Source organism: Pelodiscus sinensis, chromosome 2 (assembly GCF_049634645.1).
Source record: "Pelodiscus sinensis isolate JC-2024 chromosome 2, ASM4963464v1, whole genome shotgun sequence".
In the NCBI taxonomy this organism is placed as follows: domain Eukaryota; kingdom Metazoa; phylum Chordata; order Testudines; family Trionychidae; genus Pelodiscus; species Pelodiscus sinensis.
In genome coordinates, this window is record NC_134712.1 from 107,359,169 (window position 1) to 107,369,510 (window position 10,342).

Genomic DNA, 10,342 nt, shown 5'->3' on the forward strand with positions numbered 1-10,342 from the left:
TCATCCACGGCTCCAGCTTCTCCTCCCCAGCTGTTTCCCCTCACCCCCAGCGTTCTCTCCCTCTCCTGCAGCTGTGGGGCATAGGGCCGGCTGGGGCGCCCGCGGGGCTGCCCGCCCCGAGGCTGGTGGGGTGCCGTCCCTGCCCGGTTGTCCCCACTAACCTTGCCGGGGGGGGGTTCTTCCCCCGCGCTGTCTCGGGCTGCGTCCCTGGAGCCGCCAGCCTGGCGGCATGTCCCGGCTGCCCTGCTGCCTGCGTCCCCGGCGGCAGCAGGTCCAGCCGTGGCGTCTCTTCCTGCCCCGCTGGGGGGGCCCTCCTCGGTGCGGGGTTGCCTCACCCCGTCACCGCCCTCCCCTGTGTTGCTCGGGGTCCCGCCCGCTCGCCCGCCTGCCGAGCGGCGCGTCCCGGTTACCCCACCGGACGCGTCCTCGGCGGCGGCGAGACAAGCCGCGCCGCTTTCCCCTGCCTCGCTGGGGGGGGCCCTTCTAGTGCGGGGTTGCCTCACCCCGTCACAGGGGGTCTCAACTTTTGTCTTTCTGAGTCCCCCGTAAAGTGCTATAAAAACTCCATGGTCCAGTTGTGCTTCCACAACTGCTTTTCTGTATATGAAAGTCTCAGGGATGGCATTAGAGAGCAGCAAGAAGGAGAATGACCAGGGGCCCCACACCAAAGAGCTAAGTTACTCAAGCTTCAGTTCCAAGTGGTGCAGCTCGGGGCCCCAAGATGCAGTCCTGTGCAGTGGGGCTTCGGCTTCCTTCCCTAAGCCCTTTAGAGTCTTATGTTGGCCATCCTTGGCAGCTACGCTGAAACCAGCTCGAAGCCCCCCAGTGAGGACTAGATCCCTAGTTGAAAACCACGGGTCTACAACAGCCTCCCACAGCACATGTAACATAGCTTTAGGGTTGACCACCTGCCAGGATTCTCCTGGAATCTCCAAGAATTAAAAATGGATCTTTAATTAAAGACTGTTGCATGATAAAAGCTCCAGAAATACATGCAACCCAAACTGGCATCTCTATGCCTTAAACTATTACTGTTTCATCTATCTTCTTCTGTGCCATGTTGAAAGTTTCCCCTCTTTTTATTTTCTCCTGTTCTGAAATGATTCATAATAATAATTAATATTAATTAATAACAAAAATACCGTATATACTCGAGTATAAGCCGAGTTTTTCAGCACAGTTTTTGTGCTGAAAAATGCCCCCCTCGGCTTATACTCGAGTCAGCATCTCGAGAACTGAGGCGGGCAAAGCCGCAGAGGCGCGGGACCCCCCCCCCCGCGGCTGCGGCTTCAGTCCGGGAGCCTGTGGTCTGCTGGGGACAGTCCCCAGCAGACCACAGGCTCCCAGATTGAAGCGGCAGCAGCGGAGGTTCCCCGCGCCTCTGAGGCTTTGCTCTGGCAAAGCCTCAGAAGCACGGGAACCCGCCCGGTGCCCCTGGTCTGCTGGAGACGGTCTCCAGCAGACATGGGGCACCGGAGCAGCTTTCGCCCCGACTCATTTCCTACCCTAGGCTGCCTTATTTCCTACCCTAGGCTTATACTCGGGTCAATACTTTTTCCCAGTTTTTGGGGTAAAATTAGGTGCCTCAGCTTATATTCGGGTCGACTTATACTCGAGTATATACGGTACTCTGTTTTGGCCAAGCAGAAATGGTCTAATATGTGAAACACACTGAAAGCATTTTTATTTTAATTATCCTGCAGCAGACTAATGCCAAACATGACCTGCTTAATAATGAGAGGGAAAATTGCATGACTGATGTTCTGTGTGATCTGCAAGTTTCATTGGTTTATGTGATTAAACGCTAGAGCTGACTTACATCGTTGGGGTCAGCTATGTAAATATAAGTCTGCAATGGCTGAGGAAGCCAAGCTATATGCAGTAGGCAAAAGCAAGATGTGTTCTGGATGCTAGAGGGTAGGACAGAGCTGGCATTGACACTTAAAATGTGCAGCTAAACGTGAGACTGAAATTAAATATTCATAATGAAAAATGGTTATATTCTTGGAAAAAACAGTTGGAACCTTGGCAGCCCAATTCTGCCTTGATTTACCCTCTGTGCAAACCTAGCCAATCCTATAATCAGTGTGGAATATCTCCCGGAGAGCAAGATCATCTAGTTTGACCTCCTGCACATTGCAGGCCTCAGAACCTCACCCCATATACTCCTGAAATAGACCCCTCACCTCTGGTGGACTAACTGAAGTCCTCAAGTCATGATGAAAAGACGTCACGTTACAAAAAATCTATCATTAAAGCAGATCAATACACTTACCTCTCTCTATATATAAAAAAGTTTTTCCTGCTGGGCAACAGAATGACGTCATCACGTCATCCGTGTCATCAGTGTCAACAGGCTCTCTCAGCAAAGCGAAAGCTGCCAGAGAGAGGGGGGAGGCGAGCATAGCAAGCAGAGGGTGCAGCCCCATAATATATTCATAAAACCAATATATAATAAATTGCCCTCACTGACCAGATCAGATCATATACAGAATTCATAAAATGGTTACATCTCAGTATTCTTAGATTGTTGCATAGTAACTTCTAGAGCAGTGGTGGGCAATAATTGTTGTAGGGGGGGCCACTTCACCAATGTTGATACTGGTCGTGGGCCAGCCCAGGAAGGGGTGGAGCCTTAGGTGGAAAGGGTGGGCCTCGAGCAGAAGGGACAGTTCCCTCTAGGCACCACAAGCAGAGGAAGAAGAGATCTTGTGCGTTCCCCAGGGGGTGAGGGAGCACTGGAACTCTCCTTCCCTCCCTCGCCCCGCCCCAGCCTGCCGGGATGCACAGCACCCAGAGGGACCTGCCAACCGTTCTGAACAGCTGACTGTTCTCTCTGGTGCTACACTCACCTGGCAGGGGGAGGAGACTTCACGCACTTCCCCTGTCCCCAGGTCTGAAGTGGCCTGAGGACAGGGGAGCAGCAGGGTGGCCACGGGACGGATCAAATGGCTTGGTGGGCCAGATCCAGCCCCTGGGCCATCGCTTGCCCTTTCCTGCCCTGGAGTATTTATATCGTTATTATTTGTCATCTCCAGTTATGACACAAGGTTTCTGGCATCTCTTTACTTAAACTACAGACTAGCTTGACATTGAGTGTAGCCTATTAACAATGTTCAGCCACAGATCATGAAAACATTTCTCCTTCTTTTTCATTTTCTTTTATGAAGCTAAATTTGTTTAATGATGTGGTTCTGGAGCAAAATATAACTTGCATAAGTTTCTGGTCTATGTAAAACACTTTGTTCATCATTGCAAACTCCAACCATGCGTACAATCTGATTTTCCTGGTATGAAATTTGTTTCTATGAAACTGTGACTGAGGAGTTTTGCTGCTCATTCAAATGACCTAGCGAGACCTGTCATATCTGTCATTCTGGTGATTCTTATTTAAGTCTCTACTGTCAGCGGGAGACTCATCCATAGCCAATGTAGGATCCCTTACTGAAAGATCCAATTTCCCTTCTGAGAGTGTGAATTAGAAGTTGCTCTTCCTCTGCTTTAGAAGCACTAAACCTCTTGGTATCCCTTTCCATCAAGAAAAACTCCCAGGAAGAAATTTTTGGTGCTCAAGGAGAAAAAAATGTCTGCATTATAAGTGTATTAGTTTGCAAATACGGTGCATTAAAGTGCTTGCTATTTCATTTGTTATTTCTAAATAAAATGTGTGTAAACAGGTTTCTTTTTGTTGACTGTGGGCTCCCCCCCCCCCCCCCCCAGCAGACCAGGCTTTTGTTGCAGGACGCCTGGGGTAGAGCAGCTGGGGTGCTGCTGGGTTGGTCCCACGGGGACCTACCCGGCAGTGCCCCAGCTGTTCTGTCCCAGGAGTCTAGATTCAGCCGCTGTTGAAACTGATCAGCGGCTGATTCCAGGAAGCCCGGGGCAGAGCAACTCTGCCTAGGGCTTCGTGTAGTCAGTCGCTGATCAGTTTCAGCAGCTGCTGAATCTGGAGCTTGTTCCGACTTGCATACAAATTCAATTTAAGAACAAATAAGTCCCTATATTGTACGTAACCCAGGGACTGCCTGTACTTCAGCTACTATTTCTCCCCATCCTACAGATACCTAGGGTCCTGCCCCCTCCCATTACCTTGTACTTAATTTCATGCCCTGAATAAAAAGAGCTAGTCTAGATTCTTTCTATTTAAACCCTCTTCATGTCTCTGAATCAGAACCAAACAATAGTTACTTGCTAGAAAATTAACAAAGTGTATTTCTATATTAGTACTGTATATTTGTGTATTAGTACTGTATTTCTATATTAGTTCCACTTAACACAGTATTTTCCTGTGATGTCTGAAAAGAGATGGAGAAAGGCATTTCCATGTTTAATTTAGGGGGGAAACAGTGTTTTGTGATACATCCATAGTATGCCTTTAAACCCAGTTCTTAGATCTTGATGCCAGTTTCTTGAGATTAGCTTCAACAGGAGCAAAAAGGAGAGATGGGGCCCTAGACCAAGATTAACAAAAATGACATAGTAATTTGGGTGCCTCCCTTTTTGGGTGCCTGAGCTGAGACATCTTAAAAGTTGAGAATTCTTTTCAGAAACTGGGTGCTTTTTGGAAACCAACCCCACTTGAGGCATCTCAAGCAGGGCACACAAATAATCAGGAGTCACTTTTAAAAATCTAAGCCACAGACTTTGTTTCAAACCATATTTCCTTTCAGTTGCTGATTATGCTTTAAACTTCACATTAAACGATGCAAAGAAGTTTTCCTTATTGGTGTATGGTAACTGTACCTACATGGAATGGAAACTAATATATATGGGTATGTCTACACTACCCCGCTAGTTCGAACTAGCGGCGGTAATGTAGTCATCCGCAGTTGCAAATGAAGCCCGGGATTTGAATTTCCCGGGCTTCATTTGCATGAAGCTGGCCGGCGCCATTTTTAAATGCCGGCTAGTTTGGACCCCGTGCCGCGCGGCTACACGCGGCATGGACTAGCTAGTTCGGATTAGGCTTCTAATCCGAACTAGCTGTATGCCTCGTTCCACGTTCCGAGGCGTACAGCTAGTTCGGATTAGAAGCCTAATCCGAACTAGCTAGTCCATGCCGCGTGTAGCTGCGCGGCACGGGATCCGAACTAGCCGGCATTTAAAAATGGCGCCGGCCAGCTTCATGCAAATGAAGCCCGGGAAATTCAAATCCCGGGTTTCATTTGCAACTGCGGATGACTACATTACCCCCGCTAGTTCGAACTAGCGGGATAGTGTAGACATACCCCATGATAAGTGTAACTTCACAGAGATTGGGTTTAGTAATACTATATGGATAAAAAGGGCCACAATCTTTGGGTATTGTTCTCCTTTCTAGTTGGAGGTCCATACTTATCAGTTGTTCTTTCAGCTTATTTGATAAGTCCCATAGTAATTACTGGGAAGCCCAGCATATGTTCTGCTGAAGTAAACATGCCAAATAAAACATTTACAAATATTTTGTTTAGTGCACAACATAAATGTATTTACCTTACCACAGCAGAATCTCTCATGTACTTAAATAGACAACAATTACCAGGTCAGTTAGAAGTTCTTATAAGATATTTGTAACCTATGAGATAATACTTTGCACTTCTACAGTGTTTTTTGTCTGAGGAGTTCAAAATTCTTTATAAGCATGAATTAAGTTATCCTCACAAACCCCAGTGCAAAGTACAACATCCCTTATTTCTCCATAAGTGGAGAAACTAAGGTACAGAGAGGATAAGAATCATACATATCATCAGGAAGATAGTAAATAGCAGATACAAAAATACAACTTAGAAGTCCTCATTTAAGGCCCCTTCCCTAATAAAAATGGACATATTGTATTGTTAACCGGTATGAAAAGGTTGGAATAGTTTTTTTTTTTTTGTCTTATGTCTTTTACCTATTTGCTAACTAGTGTCACTGAGGTGGAAAAAAGACAAATGCTACTGGACAGAATGAATTAACTAACCTGACCCTAGGGTGGTTAGCACATTTCCTAGTTGGATAGGATTTTGCAAAGCTTTCATGAGCTTCCAGTACCATTTCTCCCAACTGCAACCTCCCTGAACCTCCTTGATTGAATGCAGCTTTTATTTCACTGTTTCTGTTTGGAGAAGTACAAAGAATTCTTGTGTTTTTTCAGCACAATCTCTGCCAGAGTCCGAGGGATTTGCATATACCAGCCTCTAGAGTTTAAATAAGAATGCCCTAAAATAACAAGGATGGTTTTAGAGTTTTGGGAGAGCTGTCCACAAACAGAAAGCATCTTTGGCAGCTTACACTGTAAATGTTTCTTTATTTACTAGGCAAATCAAATGAAACTGTTAGTGAGTATAAACTGTAAAGAAAATACTCAAAGGAAAGTGCAGATGAAATCAGTGTCTGTGTGATGGGACTGCTGCCAGTTTTTCATTTGACCACTTTTTACTTAGCTCCTTTAAACAAATCTGAATCCTTTTCACTCCTAACATTTCAAAATAACTCAGCTTTATGCAAAATAATGAGAGCAGAGCACCAGAGAAGGCTCATGTGAACCTTGCTCTGTTTTCAGACAGCACCAGGCGTACAAATACTCGTTTCAGTCTCTAGCTACATTTTGGTAGACATGAAACAGAGAAGGCCAGATTCCCTTGTGGGGCTTGTCTGGATCAATAACCATGGTTGGTTCAGAAAGGTCTTCTTTAACTTCTGCGGCCATACTCGGAGATGACATGCTGAGGGAGAGAGGCAACAGTTTGACAGGGGACAGCTTTATTTGCACAAAGCTGCCAGGCTAAAATCAGCTGAACTGCAAAATGATGTGCACTTTGTTCAGACAAAGAGATGGAAAGTTACAACAGGCTGTGCATAGTGATTGCTATTTTATGGACTTTTTTATGCCACTCATCATTCTAATAACTGGCTGCCATCTATATATTAATGAATTTCTCCTTGATACACTTGTGTGCAGTAGGGAAATATAATTAATCCCTACTTTACAAATGGAGAAGTAGGCACAGACTAAGCTCATGAGTTGTGTAAGGCCATACAGGATGTTTGGAGTAGAACCCAGATTTTATAAATCCAGTTCTTAATCACAAGCCTGCCCTGCCTTCTAAATTGATCTATTAGAACATATGTTCTCTGCCTACTGACTTCAGCAAGAACAAGATCAAATCCTAAATAGGTTTTCATTTTGCTCCTCCAACTTCAGCTATTTAGGCCTCAATGAGCACTGCTGCCCTGATTGTTATTTGGTTGTTGTTCCCACCTGTATGGCACCAGGCATTTGGATGTTGTGAAAATCATTTATCTCGACTTTTCTGCAATGTTATTTGTTATTGTTGATGGATTTTCCAGAATGTGAATTTTGATATTTCTCCCCTCATAAGCAAAAGCAAGCGTCTCTGAAAACTAAAAGATACATTAGCATATTGAGCCCTGGTCTACACTAGGACTTTATTTTGAAATAACACCTCCCCCCCCCCCGAAACCAGAGGTCAAATTTATAAGTGGAACGTCCACACTACCAGACCGGTTATTTCAAAATAACAAGCTGCGGGATGAGAAATCTGTACTCTTGCTTTTCATCAGAAGTCATGCTAATTCCATAATTCCAAAATAGTTGTTTCAAAATAACAGTAGTGTGGATGATCTGGTGCCACTATTTCAAAATAACTACTCCCCAGAGTCATTCGAACTAATTACTCCCCAGTGCTTCCAGGGGATCTAAGTCCAAGGTAGTGTGTCCACATTAATGGAGCTTGCCTCGGACTAATTTCAAAGCTTCCCCATAGTATGGAAATGCTGGTTCAAATTTGTTAAATCAGGAGTTATTAAGTTGAATTTACTAATTTTGAAATAGTTTCCTAGTGTAGACATGGCCTTAGAGATATAGCTGGGTCTGGATGCCCATCCTAAGTCCAAAATTCTGTACATGTGCTATTAGTACAGGCTGCCTAGAATTCTGGCTCTGCAGAACTAACTTAGGTAGCAGTATTAAAAAGGGACATTGGGTTCAGGGATAACCTTGAACAAAAATAATATTTATATCAGAGCAATTGACTTTGTTTTCCCCAGAGATATACCCGAGTTAAGACATAACTTTCAGATCTGGATCTCACATTTTCCCAGAGTTAAGGCAATTCAGAGCCAAAGTTTTCCAGTACTGGTCAGTGATGCTTTTTGATTAATTTTGGATCTGGAGTGTAATTTCCCCATAGTTTGAGTGTTCTTTGATCTTGACTTTTGGTTTGGGACTATGTCTGCCCAGAGTTGACCATATTGTCATGCTCTATGCTGAACTGAGATTTTCCTTTCCAGTGCCCAGCTTTTCCTTTAATTTTTTCCTGCACTAAAAGTTGTGGTCTTCTATGATTTCACACATTAATTTTGTGGAACTTAGTAGCTTGCTTTAAAAAGAGCAGTATGAGTTCACTGTTGGATCAAAATGGAGGAGATCGTGGGCTGTGTGAAAGTTGGGGAAATGAAGCCTTGTTTAAACAAGGGTATTTTGGATCAGTTTTCTAGCCACTTTTGATAATTAAAACAATTATACAAAAGTGATGGGGTTTTCCCCTTTTGAAAATCTCAGGGAAGACACTCTGGGGCATGGTGGAACAAAAGAAGACAAGCCTGTGAATGTGGGCTAATGGGCCTAAGGAATGAATGATCTATTGTACTGGGAACCCCCTGTTCTCTTCTGATTTGCATGATCAGTGTCCACAACTATTTTTCTGCTGTTGCTTTATTATTTCCAGGGGCAGGTGATTTACTGTGGCTGTGGAGAGCAGGAATGAGCACCAAGGCCAGGTCAGCTCTATTCAGACCAGCTATGAGCATGTAAAGGTGGGCAGATGAGGAGGATAAGGCTGTCGGTGCCAACAAGAAAGCTAGAGATAGTAGGTCCTTTGGAGGAGCAAGAGGGAACAGAGGCATGAGGGGAGGTATTGCAGATAAGCTTATTTATATCTGCTATCTTGATGCAGTGTGGAGAGGACGACTTCTCGGTGTTCCAAGAGTTTAATCTGAGATAACTGAACCGTTTGCTTAGCATGGACATTGAGTTCAGGGGCACGTTCACTGGAATTCAACTAAACTGATATGGTAAAAGATTATTAAATCATGCAGCAGCTCATCACAGAAAGAACCCCAATAAGCAATATTTCTAAAGTGCTTTAAATCATATTGTTGTTACCCGGTCATATTTATGAACCAGAAGAGATTCTTGCTGCTTTGCTGTTAAACGCATGAAAGAATGGCCTGTTTCTGTCCAAGTGAGTAATGCCTTTGCATTGGAAACGACACAGCACAAAACCTGAACACAAATGCCAGGTTCTCTTGCTTTCTAATTCCCATCTGAAATTTTACAGAGTAGCAGCAATAAAATATTTAAGGGAGTATCTTGAAGACTTGCTTTAATTCACAACTTTGCCCTTTCCTTCGTCATATATCTCCAGTGTATCTATTTCCACCCCTTCAGGCAAAGTATCAAACACTGCCTATCTTATGGTATCAATTCACTCCCATGTTCTGCCAGCCTCTGCCAGTAGAAATGCAAAGTGCAGGACCCTGGTGGTTTACATTGTACACAGACCACAGTGGAAGTTCACAGTGGAACAACCCTGCTTCTTTAAGAGGTCCCGAGATGGAAAGCACTGCTCCAAAACTGGTTGGTACTCACTGGAGAGGACATGGCCAGGGCACCAAAGAAAGATTCTCATTCAGGACATCTGCCATGCACCCCCAAACACTTTAACATTGCTCTCCCTTGGCAGAACTCTAGGGTACACGTGCCACTGCCCTTGCCCAGGAATGAATCACCTTCCTCTTTTGGACACAGCTGCTGGCACTGAGGGACACAATTTGTATTCCCTCTGTCATCTGTGTTGAACACAATGACTGCATATGTTAGAACTGTTGCCAAAGACTATGGCTTAAAAGACTACCATTGAGCTCCTCCCAAATCCTCTTTGCTTCCAAAGTTTCTCCAATATTATCTCTGAGGCTCACAACCCCAGTATCATTGTTTAACTTCTCCCTTTCTCCCTACATCCACACACACCTACATGGATTCCAAAATATGTATGAGCATGCACAAAACTGAAACCGTGTGTGCATGCAGCTATTTGCTTGCAGCATCTGTGTGTGCATGTTCGTGCATATTTTGTGGATACAGCTATGGGATTATGTTAGAAAATTTAGCCCACAGGATTGTGGCCATTGGGATCAGAGACTGTAATAATAAAATAATAATAGAAAGTTTGCTCCTTCCTCCAGTCAATTATCATCTAGTTCATGAACGAAGAAACAAACAAAATGGGAAAGTCCACTGTTTCTCCCAATGAGTAAAAGAGATTTTTGCCAAGAAAAATTCATGTACAAATCAGAA